General features: G+C 25.4%; 1 protein-coding gene across 2 annotated transcripts in view; it reads right to left on the bottom strand.

Moving 5' to 3' along the window:
• Nucleotides 1–18,956, bottom strand: part of LOC107170334 (scavenger receptor class B member 1-like) — a 43,717-nt gene extending 24,761 nt beyond the window's left edge. The window contains exon 1 of one of the 2 annotated variants that reach the window (XM_089220451.1): nt 18,696–18,956. The gene's annotated coding sequence lies outside the window, so the exon portion shown is untranslated. Of the gene's footprint in view, nt 1–4,506; nt 4,796–18,695 lie in introns of those variants that run through there. The other variant, XM_089220452.1, reaches the window with a different exon arrangement.
• Between the last annotated feature and the right edge of the window lie 1,309 nt (nt 18,957–20,265).

The raw sequence follows: 20,265 nt of genomic DNA, 5'->3' as shown, positions 1-20,265 counted from the left end.
CAACGTTTGTAATAAGTTGTATTGCTATTGAGCTTAACTATAAGTTATGACGTTAATAAAAACGTTTGTTGATTTCCAAGGGTATTAAAATTATATTATTGTAACTACGTCATCGATTTAAAAAATAAATATACATCTTCACAATATAAAATGTAATGTTCGAGCGATATAAAATTAGAAATTCTAAAATTGGCAAATCAATGAAATTATTATTTTTATATTATCTAAAATATTTTATTAAAGTTAACTGTGGTATAGGTATTAAATATTAAATATCGATATATGGTCAAAGTTATGAATAAGAAGTACCTTCATACTCTTATATTTTTTATTTAAAATGAAAAACACTATTTATTTTTGTATTTTAATGGAGAACATCCAATACTGTCTTTTATATTAGATAAGCCAAGTGGACGCTTATATATTCGAAAAAAAAAACAAATAGTTACCTACTTACGTGATTGTACAGTTCAATGAACGAAAACGTAGATTATCAAGTGTAAATTTATTCGTATAATTAAACATTACATTTTAAAGACGTCGGGAGAAGGTCAATTTTTGTTTATTGATTACGATCAAGAAATTATTATTATGCAAAATACTGTCTACGTCAGGGCAATGTAATTGTGGTTTTACAAGAAATGTGTGTGTCAACAAATCGTCATTGTTCGTATATAATAAACCACAGGGTTATCATGTGCTCTAGAAGAAAACCACGCGAGAATGATACGCCTTGTGCCTTATGTCTTATTTTCATAAAAAAAAAAACATTGAGGCCGTACAGGTACTTAATTATGATATTATATTTACATACATCGTCGCAACTCACAACAGTCACAACGTAATTATTGAGCAGTCATCATATCATATTTTTGTATAATATATATCATATATTGCACGAAATAGGAAGTACGACAAACAATTCCGGTCATAATGCATTCAATATGTAAATTTAGTAGGAAATTATTTTGATGTATTCGCATAAAATAGTTTAACTTGAGCATTTAAATGACAAAACTGGTTACAAGGTTTATTCACAAAAAAAATAATATTTACATAACATTAAACTATTATATTAATAATAATAATGATAATCTTTTAATTTAGCCTTCTGTTTTTGTTTCAGATCTACAGATGAATTGCCATGCTTCTTGTAATTTCTTTATTTGAAATTTAATTACCTACCAATTGGTGAAAATTTTATATCAATAAATAAACATATTTTATTATGGTCCCCGAAATTATATCTAATATGAAAACATTTTATCTAATCCAGTAAAAAATGGAAAAAAATAACACTTCTAAAAAACCTATGTTTCACTTGAGTTCGGGAAATAATAAAAAATTGGAGTAATAAAATTAAATACATTTTGGAATGACAAACAAATATTTTTACCGAGCACAAGTTAAAAATGATTTTTGAATGTCATTATTAATTATACTTATATACAAGTTATTATATTATTATGTGTTTTAAATCAAATGTCTCAACACTTCTATGTAAGTTTGTCGAGGTAAACAAAACAAAACGAGTTCCCAGCATCCGATCTTCGTATCCTGTCTCTTGTGAAATATATATACATTTTTTTTTCTGGTTTTATCTAATGGCGCTAATGAAACATAAACGTACAGTTTAATTGTTTTATACTATTGAACAGCTAAAACGTGCAAAGTGTATTATTATTGAACAATCATCAACATAGCCCAAAACAATTATTAATAAAAAATGTATGTTATTAATACTAAAACAAGATTTGATTAACCTTCAGTGTGATCGAATTAATGATATTTATTATGACTTTATTCAATATAAAATACTTATATACTTTTATATATATTATTATCTTAAACGTGTCTGTAGGAGACAATTATTTTGAGATTTCAGCACAAGTACATTTACTTTTTTAAACTTTAATGTGTCAATTATAAGATCATTAATGTCTCTTAATGGTGCCTGCTACGCTAAAGGTTATATCTATGTTTTTGGTTTAAAGATATAAACAAATTGTCCAATCAAATAATCTAAGCATGGGGTGAAGGTGATAATGGTTCTGATGAAGTTTGCTATAATTTAATAGAATGAAGAGTATAATATTTATAATTATAACTATTAAAACATGTTCAATGCATTGAATATGTATTTTACTATACCTATTGGTCAATATTACAACCACTATCACTTATTTCTTTGTTAGTGTTATTCGATAAATTTATAACTTATGTTATACGTACCTATTTAACATTTTAAATGGAATAGTAAATAATATCATAATATGAAGTATACCTATCATTTAAAAGATCGAGGGCTGTCATGATTTAATAATTTTTCATCATATCATCGAAGCACATAATATTGTAGTAATACATTTTAAAAAATAAAAATAAATAAGAAATCTAAACATTTTAAATACGCATGTAAGATCCATTTGATAGATATAAAATAATAAACGTTTTATTAAAGATTTTTTTTCAATTATTATTTTACATTTTTATGTATATTGCATTTATGTACATCCTTGATATTGAAAAGTTTTTGGATTCTTAACTTTGATCTTAATAATACTTAAAATGCGTTTTTATTAATGTTGAATGTTCTATTTAAGTATCTGCATCCACCCTTGAACTGTATCATTTTATCTGATACCTACATCACGTACTACAATTTATCAATTAATAATAAATTAGATACATTGGCACTGTTAGGTGTAACAATTATATTGTATATTCAATTTTTATGATTGCTGTAGTCAGTAATTATTCTTCTTGTAAGTTTGTATACATTATTATAAGATAGGTACTATTATTAATGAGAAGATCATTAGTTACTTATCTTAGTTGTCTTATATTATGACTCAATGCCATTTTTATGGAAAATACAGTATTCCAACTGGCTACTTATAATTCACGTAGATAACAAATCTTCTATCTTAATTAATTATAGCAGTATCCAAGTGTGTTCATTGTACTCATATCAAATTATTTAATTACAATAAAATCGATGTACTATCATGTATATCGGTTGACCTCGATATATTATGATGACTGTCTGGGTATAATTGAAGTATTTAAAAAAAACCAATTTGAAGATATTCACCAAGGACTAAAAATAATTGTAAAGGATAGAACATTATTATATCCAAAAAATATTGATGATTATTCTTTACAATACACGATATTTTAAATTGTTATGTAACCGAAGATACGCCAAAGAGTAAATTACAATAATATATTAATGAGCAAAAAAAATATATTGGTTTTTAGATGACGTGGAATTCTTATGATGATGATAAACAATATTTTTATAATATAAGTATATAACTCATTTATTTTAGTTAATGGTTATCAATTTATCACTTCACCTCATAATTTTATTATTTTTAAAAAAGTAGCAGATATACGTTTATCAAAACAGTTTTTTTTTAGTTGCTATCTGGAATTTAACAGTTTTATCGCTCTCTATTGTACAGAAACAGTCATTATAAAATTGTCAAAATTCTTTAAAAATTAAATTTTATTTCAATAAGAATAATATGAGCATTAATTGTATATTTCATGCATCTAATACAATGTGCATAATAATCTATGCGCTTACCAAAAAAAAAACCAGATTCCCCCGAGCAAAAATGTTATTATTAGGTGTTAAATGTAAATACTATTATTCTAAGTAAACATTTACATTTTTACTTTTTACATTTAAAACTATGCTAATAGGTCAAGAAATCATTATATAACTTTTAAATAGTTTTATTACCTTATGTAATTTTTTTTATATCGTAGTAAATTTCAACTTGAATGTGCTGACATCAATATTTTAAGTATCATATATTTTATGAGTTTATTTTATTTGTTGAGTTCAAATTTATTCGTTTTTATTTTAATAAAATAATAGTTTGATACGTGTTAAAAAATTCTTTCACTAGAACAATTACATTTCTTTAAGTGCTAGACGTTAGTTATCTATATAGATTTATAACTATTTAATCAAATTTTGTTTATATCATGCATATTTCTGTATCATTAAATAAATAGCACTTAGATATGATAAGAAATAATAGGTAATGGTATTGAATATTTAGTTAAGATTTAACATAATTAATATTTTGTGACATTTTCTTTTTGAAATCAAGAATATTAAAAATTTTCTTCATACAAATTTCAACGTTAAAATACAAATAAGTACTGCGTATCATATCTGCAGAAATTTATTATTCGTTATATGCATATCGAGCTATGATTTCAAGATTACATCGGTGTAAATTATTTTTATTTTAAAAGCAGATAGAATAATATTACGTCATAAAGATGTTCATATTCACGAATGCTTTTATTTTGCCTATATGAGGTGCCTTAATATCATCAATAATAACATTAAAAAAATTTGTGACATAAAAAAAGAAAAAATATTTTTAAGTTTTATACTTTATATGCGCATTTAATTTATCTTATATTTTATAAAAACTAGATTTAAAATTCTATTTTAAATAAATATTAATGTATTTCACTCACTTTATAATTGTCACATGACCAACTCGATATCATGATATTAGAATTAGCATTAGAATCACATTATAAACAACACAATTCGAATAAAAATTTTTTTTTAAGAAACGACACTAAAAATGAATTTAAGAAAAATTGAATATTTGATTTTATAGCGAAGAAATATGTACTTAAATTATAATATCAATGAAACTGAACGTTTTTCGAATAAGAGTCGACGCGTGCAGATTTAAACTAGTCGAAATTAATAAATTTTCGTTAGGTGTATTGACTGACTAACCGGCGTCGGGTAAACTAACGCATTTCGTGATAACGCGATATGTAATACATAATAGTAAACAAAATGTTACTCAGGAGTGCGAAGTGGTGGGTACGTTTTCATGCTGTTCCCACTCTCTTATGGCCATATAATATCGTATCGTTTTTATTAGTAGCTCACGAGAAATGCAAACATTTAAACTGCACATGTTATGATACAAACTCCTTTCTCTCTTATTTCGAATTCATTTTCCATCCCTAAATAGGCTAAGCTTAAAATTTATCGTATAGATTAGATAATACATATCGATCGATAAATCATTTATAGGGCAATGCCCAATGTGTATAATTTTAGCCAAGCATACATAATTTAATATATAAAACCTAACAAATTTAATATTTGACTAAACATTTTGGCGGAAACAAGTTTTGAAAAAAATTATGTTAGATAACAATTTTAATGATATGACACCACATATTAGCGTGATAATATATAATATAATTAAATAACAGATTTTTACCTAGTTACAATAAATTATGCTGTATCTATCTGTAAATTAAATAATTGTATAGTGTCGCACAAATTAATGTTTGATTTTTATAACAGTTTAAACTACTCTGACAAAGAAAAATCTATTATATTACTCATTGTTTTGTTTTGACACATATATACACCTACTCTTATGTATTATATTGTTTAAATTTGATTTATAATATTACATCTTAATTTATCTGATTTTCAATCATGTATTTAATATAAAAATGTACATATTATTATACTTAATGAGTACAAATAAATATATTTTAAATATGATTTATTAAATACGCTCGTATTTTTTAATAGATCTTCCAAAATAACTGAATTCCCTAAAGTTCCTTAAATGTTAAAAAAAAATAATAATAATAATCTATTTATTAGCTATTAATTATTATTGATTTATGATATTCAAATTGGTATGTAAAAAAAAATAATATAATTTAATAATAAATATTGAACTAGTTTAAAATATATTATGTGTTTCAGCATATATTCTGTGAACATTATAATTAATATGAAGTAACATCTTTACTGGTGACATTATATTCAGCTATTATTATAAAATATAGGTTAACTATCTACCCAGAGGTGTAATAAGATATCACATGATTTAAATATTGAATGTAACAATTTTGTAAATAAAAACGAGTAGGTAGGTATATAGTTACATAAACGTAATATGTCAATTATAGGTACCTTAAAATTGTATCAAGACTTTTAGGTAGGCACCTATAAAAAATATACAACATAATACATCTTGTCAGATAATCAGCGAGTACTAAGTACAGTAAAAATGAAAAATTAAACGAACTATTAATCTGTTTTACTTACTCGCAATGTAATAACGTTTACGACTGAAATAAAAAAATTAATATATCGAGTGACGATTTCCGTATTTGTGGGAGTGCTTGTAAATCATCATCGTTTACTTTTATTAGACGGAAAACAATGTTGAACTCAAATGGATATTATACTGTACCAAATGTAATTTAAATATAATAGTAAAAGTAATCATATATGTTTAATAAAGTATCGTTTAATTTATGAAACAAATTATATATTATTCATGAGAATAAATTGCGGGAACTAATATTAAATTATGGTATACCACATAAATGAGCTATTATTAACAGAAATATAGAATTAATTAGAATAAAATCTAGATGTTATTATTTATTTTAGACTTTAGTAGACGATTATTCTATTTCATACAGTAAACATTTCCCAAGGTTTTATTTTTAGATTACATAACAAATTTTACAAATTACTAGTATACCGATTTTGCGTAATAATGTTTTGATTTTAAATATTTAAATTTAAAATTCCACGGGGGCAATAACTGAAACGCTTAAATCAACAATTTAGCTTAAAACTTAAAAGTTAAATTTAAATTTATATTTATATATTATTGAAACAAAATCTTTTTGTATGCATTTTAATTAAAATTACACAAATTTAAATTGTATTTAAATATTGGGCTTAACATTTTGAATACATTGATACAACGCAAACAATATTTCTAATATTATATTTTAAATACTTGTCTGACAGTTCAGAAGATAAGTTCTATTTCTAATTTTAAATGAAATTTATATTTTATATCTATTATAATCTTATAACGTTTCTTAATAATGGTTTTACTGATTTTGTAATATTAAAACCACTGTAGATCTAACAGATTCTTATAGTTCCGCTAAATATATATATATAAAAAAAAAACAATGTGGATTATATTATTATGATAAGTCAATTAGAATATAGAATGCACTGATCGCTCGAAGGACGTTCGCAAACCATATAAAGTGTCATGTATTAATAAAAACTATATGTTTCACAATCTGTTGTTTACATTTAATAAAATAATTTTCTTTGAACAATAATATACAGTGAAAAATGTTATGAATATATAAATATTAATTTTTCGGTTACTTACCTATTATGAAATATGCATACCTACTTGTGGTTTTTAATCATAGTACCTATAGGTAGGTATACACATTATAAACATTTATATATTAACGCTATAAATAAGTATTATTATTAGAACTAACATTTTAAAAATATACTTTTAATGTATTTGATAAAATTAGCATATTATATTCAACACTTTTATAATTAATAATGTTAAAAGCAACAGGTTTTTAAAAAAAATAATCATTGAGTGACTGTTATAATAATATTATTGTAGGTTTCCAGACAACTTAATCCAAAACATCAATAATTTGTGTAATTCAATGTAAAATATTTTTAAATTTATGAAAAACTATAATCCATTTTAAATATAGGCAGGTATATTTTAAATATAAATATATTATGAAGGTCGTTGTAAAAAAATAGCCAAAATCACATAGCTAAAATGTTTTAAGGTTCCTGGTTTCACTTTATCATTTAAAAGCTTGAAATAGAGTATATAATTATATTTCAATAGTTAAAATGATTTTCCTAACGAGTTAGTCTATTTAATTATTTAAACGGACAGACATACCAAAACTACATCAGATGAAACAATCTATAAGCAATAAGGCAATCTACTCAATTTATTATCCACTGATAATTAGTAGATGTAGGTACATACTAACAATACCTAATACACGATGTATTTAATTTAATTGTATGTCGATAACATGGTATTGGTACTAATATAAGTATAATGATTATTTTAAGAGTATAGGTAAAGACCAAAAAAATCAAAAAAAAATCTTTTTTCCCATAAAATCAATAATATCATTAATAGCTTGCTGCTTGGTACGTATTTGTAATATTTCGTGAAATATGTAACAACCTAAATACAGAATTAAATTAATTCTATGAATCATAAAAATCGATGAAAAAAAAAAACTGGGGAAGTAGCATTATTGAAGACATTGAGCATATCTCATCATTGTGTATATCGCACTCTAGTCGATATTTTAAAATAATGATATTATATCATTGTGCACGATATATCTGTGTTGCTAATGTCTCTAAAATAAATCGCATTTCTGCACGTATCACCTGACTTATGAAAACTGTTCAATTATTCTCGTCTGCAGTCTTACGTTTCGTGTGAAAAGTTTAAGACGCGGCGTCTTGGTATCTATATAAATAACATTGTAATACGGTTGTCAATAATAATTTGTCTCGCTCCAAGGTTTTGAATCGTATTTTGTTCAGGTTTCGGGTGACGGGTACTGGATGTAACCAGATACCGGAATAGTTATATGATTTAAACGATCTCGTTTGGCTGTTTAGATCTCTAGGAGGAGTACCTACGTGTACGTTAATTATATTGGGACTGGCGATTCGTTGATGGAATAAATTACAAATTATTATTGAGCTCATTAGGAAACGAACGGGATATAGTTCAAACTTTTACGCGCATATTACGTCCGACGAGTAATATAATTTATAAGTACATGTATATAATATAAATATATGATATACTGACTATAGGTATGTCGAACATTTGTCATTTAGCGCTGAGCGCACAAGGTTCCTCCGTTTCGTAACCCTTCAACTATGATGACTTTGCCACTATTTTCGATTACAGCTCTGATGTTATTTATGTGTCGTTCAACGCGTTAATCATTGATAGGTACTACTGTATGTCTGTCTGTATATAAACGCAAATGCAATTCGGCTACTTGGGATAGCATATTATAAGCCACTCCTGCGCGTATGAATGACCCTTTTTTTAATTTTTTTTGTCGCGTATTACAGAAAGCGAAAGCGTATCCGTTTTTTTTTTTTTTTTACTTCGTTTTTATTTCTCCTTATACGTATTCTATTCTCCGTTCGTAGAAAAACTGGTCTGATGCAATCTCACGCCACCATTCGGAATCCTTCCTAGTCGGTCAGACGAGCAAATTACACTACAGCTTCACTTCAATTTAAGGCCCCGGGATACGCGTTACGCAACTAAGTAGGTCTCTTCGGAAAAAAAACCGGTTGGCCATTGTAGGGAAGAGCACACTCGGTCAAACGCGTGGTCTGTATAGTTATCAACAATAATAATAATAAAAACGAATGGAAAAATAATAATAATTTTTTTTATGTCCGCATACTCGCAAGTTCTATCGCCGTACTGTACATGTAGCTATATCGAGTTCAAACAGGTTACATCGTTACTTGCTGGTTATTTCCCTATCGTTGCCGAGGCACCCTATTACGTCACAAGAGGTCCTTGATCTTTGCCGCAATTAACGTAAGAGGTATATATGTCGAACCTTTATGCATATATCTTGCGTTGATTGTGAGATTTACCGTCCACTTTTAACAAAATATTAAATAATAGCATCTATTTGATTTTTGATTTTAATCTCTATGCACGTGAAGAACCATATAATATATGCATATAATTAATAATATAATATCATTAATGAGTCATCACTGAAAAAACATTGCTAAATTTATTATTAACAATTTATCTAGGTACATTAAATAGGTATCTGTAAAAAATAGTCACACCTGAATATCAGTTATTTGAAAAATTGACAAATTAAAATTGCTTCTACGACAATATTAACCATTCGCATAAAAAAATATCTTTACTTTGCGGATTGATCACTATTTATTTAAAATAATTTAAAATTACCCATTCAAGACAATACTATTACATTATATAGGTACCTATATGTACCTACGCGCTACGATAATAATATAATAGATACTAATTACTATATTTATTCAATATTGTTTATCTATTGTATATGCTATATACTACGCCATTATAATGTTATTATAGTAAATATAAAATAATTATTTAGTTTTAGTACTTGTACAAAGTTAATGCTCAAATACGATATAACAACATAATGAACAAATCCGTTATAAAAAATATATATAAACAAATATACGCTAAATTAAATATCGTGTTTAGATTGATCGCAGACTAAATCAGATCTACATTTCGCTAATTTCGATTTTTGAATAAAAATTGATCGATATATAAAATCATCAAATATGCATCTGTAGAATGATTGTATATACGATGTTGGTAATATATGTTAAGTCATAACTGTTGATCATATCATGTTGTACGTTCATATATAAAAAATTATAGTGGCATGGAGTGATATTAATGTAGATATAAATAGGTATGTAGGTAATATGTGCAGTGTATTTTGAAAATAACGTCGTTAGATAAATGAAAAAATAAATTTCGTAATATAGGTGCTTAATGAACTTTCCCTTTTTGTTATATTCATAATAAGTTCAGTACGGAAAACAAAGTATGTTTCTCGTATAGACATTATGTAACATCTTACCTACATAAATTTTATCGAATTCGTAAAATTGAATAATCCATTTAAATTTGTATTATTAATATATGAATAATTTAATAATAGTGAATTCTGCACGCAATAATCGTCAATATTATAAAAGTCTGCTTAAAATTGAATAGTATCAGTACCTTTGGTCAAGCGTTTTGTTAAAACAGTTTTAAAATGAATACAATATAACTCGTAATACTCGTATATACCTAAAATGTAAGATTATTTTTGAGTACTTACTATGTATCATTCATTATATTATAAATTTTAATATTTTTTATCTTTATCTTTTTTTAGGTTTTATTTTTTTAATGACAATATACATTTTTAATTCCATAATCCCGAGTGGAGAATTTTGATTCATAACACGAATTCAAAAGAGTGTTACCAAACTGTTCAAGTTTGAAACTTTTATTTCTTTTTTTCTATGTAAAATAATTAATTTTTAATATAAACCATAATATTTTGTAATATAAATTATTTCCAGAAATAATTAGTCACATTGTGTTTTCGTCCTTGTAAAACTGAATAATCTGTACAGTCATAGTATTTTTTCCATTATCAAAGAAATGGACGAAGAAAAAACCACAATTATTTTAAAAGTCTAAAAAATTAATTTTTTTTCTCTGATGTTTTTGCACCACATATTGGTCCTTTTAACCCCGAATGTCACTGTTTGGAGGATGTTTGAGAAACTAATAAAATATTTGAATACAAACTTCAAAAAAATAAATTGGTTACCAATGTTTACATATATACTAACTTAAAAATAACTACTAGAAAATATAAATTTACGTAACACAAATAAGGTTATTGATTTTGATGAACTTATTTAAATACGTCTTATATTTTCTAGTTAGTATATTATTATTAATACACATGGTCATATACTCGTATATTATTTCACAAATCATTTAAAATTACGTTACTATAAAATATTTTGATGTTGGTCAGGCGTTGCATATAATGATCAATATGGAAACATTTACTTGACAGGTAAAAAATGTTGTTCGAAAAAATGTCCAGGTCACTAATCCTACCACTTAAAACCGTCACATTATTAAGTCATATATTATGGACATTTATATCACAGGGATATGGTTAGCGGTAGTTACGGTTATATTCCAGGATAAGTTACAGAAAAGAAAAAAAATATTTATCAACTATGTAAGTCTCATTATGGAGTCGAAGTTAAATAAATTTAACAATTGTCGACTAGCGATACAATAATATGGTAGTATATTATTGCACATGCCATATGGTGCAAAATATCATAGTTGCGTTTAAGGTATATTTCTGATACGGACACTGTATTATTATAGCAAATGAGAAACTGCCTCAAAATTCGTCTCCGATTGTATTGTAGACAAACAGTTAACGTTAATTTTAACAGGGAATTAATATGTATTTAACTATCATGTTAATGTGTCTGCTTTACAGTAAATTTCATATTACTGAACCACAAACCGTACGCTTCATATTATACGACTAAATCATATACGAGTTTACCGAATAAAAAAAAATTCACTGCATCATAAGATAATATAATAACGACTTTTAAATTGTATAATAACGGTGATTAGGAAATCATGACCTACGTACGCCTACTTTATTATGACGTAGAATCGTGGTGAGACGGTACAACTAATTGCATATTTACAATAAAACACGATATTTGTAGGGGATCTACATGAATATCATAATTCATCATCTATACTATAGTCATTCGACGCTATTATACGGCAGGGGTCTCCAAACTTTTTTTATTCAAGGGCTGTATTAAGTATCAACATTTTTAAGCGGGCCAAAAGTACATATATGCATGTTATAATTTATTATTTTATAGAAACATATTGTATAAATATTTATATATATATTGAAAAATAGTTCTTTTAGTACCTGTGGAACTATATAGAACTCTAACTAGTTATATATACTTGGTCATATAATCATAATACAGGTGATAATTAGCACGCTTGTGATAAATATTTTGGATATTACACTTATTTTTTTTAGATTATTTACCGTCCTTTAGGGGGGGGGGGGGTGAAAACTTTTTCTAGGTCCGTAGTTTGAAGACCCCTGGCTATAATACGCTAACGCATTATAGAACGAAAATGGGTTTTATGAAGATTAATTATTTTAAACGTTGAGGTTTCATAACACACACGCAGTAATATTATGACCGTATGGGAGATATTACGTTTTTGGTTAACACAATGCATATATTTTAAACTATATGATTATATAGGTAGTGATCAGGAGAAAGGTGATTGATAATCTGCAGTGTAGCAAATTACATCATTTCTAAATTGATAAAAGTAAAAAAATATCGACCCGCCGAAAATGAGTGTATTATGACGGAATCAGAATCGAAATCGTGTTCGTATAATGTGAACTAATAGGAGTATGGACATCTTGCTTCATGTTTCGAGTTTCCGTGATCATAGATAAGCAGATTAAATGGATGCTTTCGTGTAAGTTGTTTTGCCTACCAGGTTGTTTAGGCTCCGTCCGTACCGGACGAGATAGGTTTAAAACAATTAAAACTCATATGTCGAAATAATATGTTTTAATTGTCTTGTCCCTCCAGCCTCCGAATTTATGATTCCATACCAACAGGCCTCCTGCATTATATTTTTGGCCCTGATACAGAACTAAATCCGGACCCCTCTTAAATAACAATTAATTTTGAAAAAATTTTCTGATATATAATATTGAAGTAATTATTTGCATGAACGCCCGGCCCCTTGAAAGTTCGGGCCTCAGTACCATGGATCCTCCTGACCCCCCCCCCCCCCCCCCCCTTGTGGAGACCCTGAATATCAATGGTATGCTGGTATACTAAACGGAACATTATTTTATATGTTCCTCATTTTACAATGTTGGTTGTTCGACAGTATAATATATGGATCAAAACTATATATAGGTCAATATTAATATTTTAATAATGTTTATTGACGTTTAAAAATACAAATTAATACTTCATGAAAAATTAATAGCTGTAATCAAATAATATAAAATGTAATGACCGGACAAATGACGAAAATAATGTATGATACAATTATAATAAGAAAACATTGTTCCAACAGTATTTTTTTTATTTAAACATTTTACGTTATTGTATTATGTAATTACTAACTACCTATGTATTTTGTTTTTGTTGAAAATAACTACATTATATACCTACGTCACATTCGCATATACTCTTGCCTAAGAATACCAAACCAATTACTATAGTACTACTTGCATATGAATTATAATAATTATTGTTCTTTTTCCTTTCCGTATATTTTTTTCTTCTATTTAATCATTAGTAATTTTCAGCTTTTATTTAAAAAGATTTAAAACAAAACAATTTCGGAATTATCTTTAAAAACTTTTTTTTGCTTTTTAAATGGAAGCAAACCATTGTTCTGAAATATGTCATTAATTAATTTAGTATAAAAATGTATTATTATTTATTATTGCCTAATGCTGTATTATAATAATAGCCATAATTTCATTAGCGTAAAAAATAACTACATAGGCTTATATTAGAATATATTCAGGCTTTTTTTACTCTGTTTTTAGAATATGTGGACGAATAGTTAATTTTAAAAGAAATAAATAAGAAAGAATTAATAAATAAAAAATAATTTCATGTTAGAGGCGTTATCGTTACGGATATGAATTAAACACACAATAAAATTAAAAAATGACATTTAAAATCCCTATAGGGATAAGTTTAAATCGCATTAAAAAGCAGAGAAAAGTTAAAACTTATCGTAATTCATGATATCATAATAAATTAGATTGTCTACACCAATTATTTGAGTTATTACTGTTACAAAAGTTCTAAATCATAATAGTAAGTATCTATTCTATGGATATCAATGAACAACTTCAGAACAAGTACAATATTCTATTTAAATTTAAAATTATTCCTGTTCTCTGTTATGATAAATAATAAATAAGTACGTGCACTTATATTTATTCACATAATACGAAATGATATTATTATAAAAGCTAATTGTTTTATATTGCTTAAATAATTGTAAACGATAATCAGATTTTTAAATTATTTCGTATGCTTACATCGTTTATTCATTTAAACTTTTAACTATTAACGGTATCTACGTATAACCAAATTATAGTTATTAATTCGTCGTATATCAATTGTGCCATACTTTTAAATGTCTTAGCAATATTACACGCAATTATCGTCTCTAATATTCAAGCCTTAATATACATCAGATACTAGATGCCTACCAATAGTATATAATTTATGAAATAATTTCACGGTTCGGCAGTCGAGGTAAATACCAAATACCGTCAGAAAGATGCAATACTTTTGTGGTGTTGTTCAGTTATTCAATCATACGGAAATAGTCGCAATATTCAACTGCTTTGCACTAATTTTACCTTGGGCAATTAAAAGTTGTAGTTATCCGTGATAGAGGACAATGGTGATAACCACTATAATAATGCTAAACAATTAATTGATGTTGCGGGTTCATTAAAAATGGCATGTTTAGGTTAATTTAAAATTTAACGTAGGTACATCGATAATTTATAATCTATCGATTTATTTATTTACACACGTTACAATATATAATATATACCGTGAACTCGGAAGTTTATTAAGTAATAATATAAAAGTAACTCACTTAAGTGCACCAGTTAAAAACCCATACTCTCATAAAATTTGCAAACAAATATTATACCTCAAAACAATTTTTTTTTTTAGTCAAAGATTACAAAACTGCATATAATTATTTATAAAATAATTAACAATATTTAACAAAATTAGTTTTAGCAAGTATTTAGCTACTAAAAAATAACAAAACGCAATTTTGAAATTGTACTGAATAATTTCAAAAAGTGAATTTACCTGATGTATCATATCTATAGGTCTGTACCTATAGATTGTATGTGTAACGATAATGATTTACTTATTTACATAATTACATACAATACATAACGATATAATACTGTAAACTCGCGATTTTATTTTTATAAATCATATGAATTGGAGAGAAATACATTTGTTGTTTAAATTTGTTATATGTTTATTTTAATTAGGTGGTACTTCAGGAGGCTGTTTTATTATCCATTTTTAACATATGAATATATAATTGTTATCAACACCACAAAATATGAAGATTAATGAATGGACGGATGCTCGATGCAAATACTAAAAATTACAATTATTAATGAGAAGTTTATTGAAGTAAACAATGTTTATTCACCTGCATCACTATGATGTTTTTTGGAATATTTAAAAAAAAAAATTACCAAACAAGAAATACAATCTGAATGATAGTGTAGTGATATTCTAAATATCAAACTTAATTTTGCATTTACATCACTGTCTAACACAATACCTGCAATAGCTACTAGGTAATCACTATATCATCGTAAAAACTGTGTGTGACATACCACATTAGGTATTTAAGATTTGCGCTCAATAGTGGTTAAATTTTTTTTTATAAATATTTTAATGCGTAAGTAAAATGTTTTTACTGTGTATTCAAAATAATACACTGAATACAGACCAAAAAAAAACTGAGTATAACACATTTCATTAGGGATTTATGATTTGTACTTAATAATATGTTTTTAAATTTTTTAAGTATATTTAATGCGTTAGTAAAATGTCTGCACTGTATCATTTTGAATAGACAGATAGACAGCATTTTTTTGAAAACTTTTTTTTTTAATTTGTCACTTTTTTTTTAGTTATAAGTTACCAAGCGCATTTTATCAACAAGTAATCTAAACATTAATACCGAAAGTATTCCATCAGTATATAATACCATATATATATAATAGTATAGATATTTTTTTTTACCAAAAATATTTAAAATTATCTGAATCATACTCAATTTAAAATAATTTCTACGAACAAAATATACTTTACTATGGATTATTATTTGTTGAGTACTATTATAGTATTAATATTTATAAATTACTGTGAAATAGTACTATCGAAATCCTAATCGTAAATTTGCTCTTCATCTAATCTTCAAATGTACGCTTCATTGTAACATTCTGAAGATTCCGCTCGTTAATTAAACGAAATTAAAAAATCATATTTTATCTCGTATACACTAGTTATTTTTTATCAGAATTAGGTTTATTGTATTGTATAGGGCATATAGGTAGATACTGTAAAACTTAATATGAATAAAAAAGCATTGATAACTCAAAATGTTCCAAAGTATATATTTAGTATGATTACAAATTACTAGGTTTATTTTGAAAATTCTTAAATATTATATTATTTTGCTAATGATATTGTATTAAACTTAAAAAATGGATCATAACTTATTTATATTGTTAACAATTATTAACAATTATTTAATGCTACAAACTTAATCAAGACACACACTTAGATATTTGTGTGAAATATTTATTCATAAGTCATATATTATATTAATTCTACTAATTCTACATCACAGAAAAATATGATTCAAAACTAAGTGTTTAAATCACAATTGATTTGAAAATATTGAAATAAACGTAGATATAGGTATAGATATACTTATTAAATTAGTGACTAAAATTGAGATATGTATTGATATTTAAAAGCATAAATTATTGCACATTATGGGATATGATTCTAAATAACCTCGATTTACTACACATAATGGTCAGAGTTATAAAAAAAATGTATTTGTTTGGATTCTCAACTGCCATTGTAGGTACTGTTTATTTCAATTTTCTTAAGTTTTAAAACAAGTTTTTTCATTGGGGCCTTGTAATCTTTTTGAAATTAATTTAAAATAAATAAATGCAAATATAAGTTATAACGCTGATTAGAAAACGCTTTTGGATCATTTAGAATACTATTTCTAAATATTTTGTAAAATACTAAATATATTAATAAAATTATAAACAGATTCTTCAACATTTTCTACTGGAAATTTCCCCAAAAAACATTAACACAAAATTATAGTTAACTAAACTTTGTTCATAAAATGACATTGTGACGTTCAGTTTTAAAATAAAAACAATTCACTAATATGCATTGCAGTGAGTCCATTACTTGATGACTAGACATCATTCATTTACAATGTAAGCCCAACCATATCAGGAATATTTTGATTTTAAAATGGTGTGTTTTTATTTATGTAGATAAAGTTTTGGTCAAAACGGTTCGTAAGGACAAGACTAAAGTTTAAAGATAAATTATTTATTTACATTTTATATTTTTAGATTATTTTAAGAACTATTTTGTAGTTTTCCATAAAATTGATACAACTTTAAAAAAGGAGGTTAAATTTTTAATATTTAATTGATAATTCAAAATAATGTTCAAACTAAAATCTTTATTGTACAACTTATTTTTAGTTATAATTTGTTGATGTTTCAACGTTTGGGAATTATGATTATATATGGCATATAGTTTTGATTACAGACTAATCATAAGACATGTATTAGTGCGTATTCATTAAATGTGTGATATATTTTTGATTTTAAAATTTAAATTTTTAAATAAATTATTCCTCCTCAAATTCAAAGTTTTACCAATCAATGCTCCACTATGTCATATTGTAGATCACATTTGCTTATCGCATAAATAAATACAGATTGAATTGAATTTTCTATTTTAATAATAAAAAGTTTTAGTAAAAATAGTTCTAGATAAAAAAATTACGTTATCATTAAATGATTTTTGAATTTCTAACCATTTTATTTTTAGATTTGTGTCAAAGAATTTTTAGTTTCGATTATTTTTAATTTGTATTTTATCTAACTTTTAAAACTTAACTACCTATTAAGATACCTAATTTAAATAAATATTTATTATAAAATGTGGCATTTAATTATTACTTTGTTAATTTGTGAATATTACGGACTTAAGTTGTACCTAGTATATTAGTACTTGAAATTAATACATCAATACAAATAAATATAAATACGTGTCTTTTAAATTATTATTGTGTAAAATTACACTTTTTATCAATTACTTATCTTAAATATTGATATAAGCCATTGATAAAATTTAATATATTATAATCAAAGTATTAATTAATAACTGCTACGACGTATGTATTCAGTAAAAATAGGAGTCTTAGGAATTTATATTTTTATGCCATATTAAAAAAAAATAAACATTACACATAATACATGTAAATTCTATATATAAAATCAATACTCACTGAATTAACACTGTTAATCATTCAGCTACAATCTATTATATCCAAAATTAGTTGAGTCCTCTGAAGAAAAAAATTGTTTATTCAATAGAGTACACAAAATTTCGTATGTTTTTCAAAATCAAAATATTTTTCAACTATGATTTTTTAACGTTTAAAATCACTGTGCAAAAATACCGATTAAAAATCACTGGATAAACGTCTACACTTTAAAAAAGTGAAATACGTTAATCTCTTATCTCGCGAATGTTACTCAGTGTCGTATCAAATATGACTGAACCACGAGTCGCCAAGGGTTAGCATAAAAAACCTATTTGAAATTTCAAGGTTTCAATGTCGAATAGGTGGAGCTCTGAGATAGAGCATCTATTCTAATATCAAACAAATCACCTCCTCACAACAATAATATGCAAAGTCAAGTTCACTGCAAAACTCGAATAGATAATTCTACACATGAGGAGATAACACGAATGCACGAACAAATAATTATATTAAGCCATTTATACAGAACAATGTTATTGTTTCACTAAAACATTGTAAATCAAAAAAAATTTTAATTTCGACATTAAACGGTAGATGTGATAAGAATAATGAAAAAAATGTAACGTACCTAATCAAATAAACATAATATTATGATTTACATGGTTTATACAAATAATGCTAATTTAAAAGTGGGCAGAATGTTAATGATTTTATTTACATTTTACATATTATCTTATATTACTGGCTACCTATAAATATTGAAAGAAATATAATTTTAGGCTATTTTTTTTAACTGCCGTTTCACTGTAAAAAGTATGAAATCATGATTATTAATATAGTATTATAAATGTATAAATATGTAAATGACTGATTTGTTTTAAATGTTTTGACTTTAGCTATGTACCTAACAAGTATTTTACATTGTGCTAATAATGTTAAATTAGGTATTATCATATATTTTATTTCTATTTCCTTCAATTATACAAAGTTATTTTTAATCGAAATTTTAAAAAACTGTATACCTATTAACCAAAGTATAACAAATTTGTAACATCAAATTATGTACCATACTACACATTATATTTTTACTTGTGTTTATTTTTATAAGCACAATTTAAATTTTAGATATACATACATATATATAATACTATTCAAAATACTCCTTTAATAGCTATTCTTATGATCTATGTAACTCAAAATGACGTACCAATTGTACCTGACTAATTAATATTTTGTGTTACAAAATTGTTATAACATAATATTATAAACTATTAAAAGTATTATATGATATTTTATAAATAATTTTCTCGTCTATATTTGGTATACAGTTTGAGTGGTTTTATCTTGTGTGAAACGGTTTGTACTGACAAATGTACCTATATATTTTGAACATCCTGTTTAGTAGTATTATCGAATTATAATTGGTATAGCTAAATACATTTAGGTATACCTATTATGCGTATACCTAGTTTATTATATTCAAATTTGAATTTTAAATATTAATTATATTAGTTCATCATCATCTACCTATTTATGTAATATGCTATTAGTATACTAACTTTTCACATTCAGAATGAGTAGGTACAGTTAA

Source organism: Diuraphis noxia, unplaced genomic scaffold (genome assembly GCF_037042655.1).
Source record: "Diuraphis noxia isolate RWA-SAM2 unplaced genomic scaffold, SU_Dnox_SAM2 contig0002, whole genome shotgun sequence".
Lineage (NCBI taxonomy): Eukaryota > Metazoa > Arthropoda > Insecta > Hemiptera > Aphididae > Diuraphis > Diuraphis noxia.
This window is presented reverse-complemented; position numbering and strand designations above follow the sequence as displayed.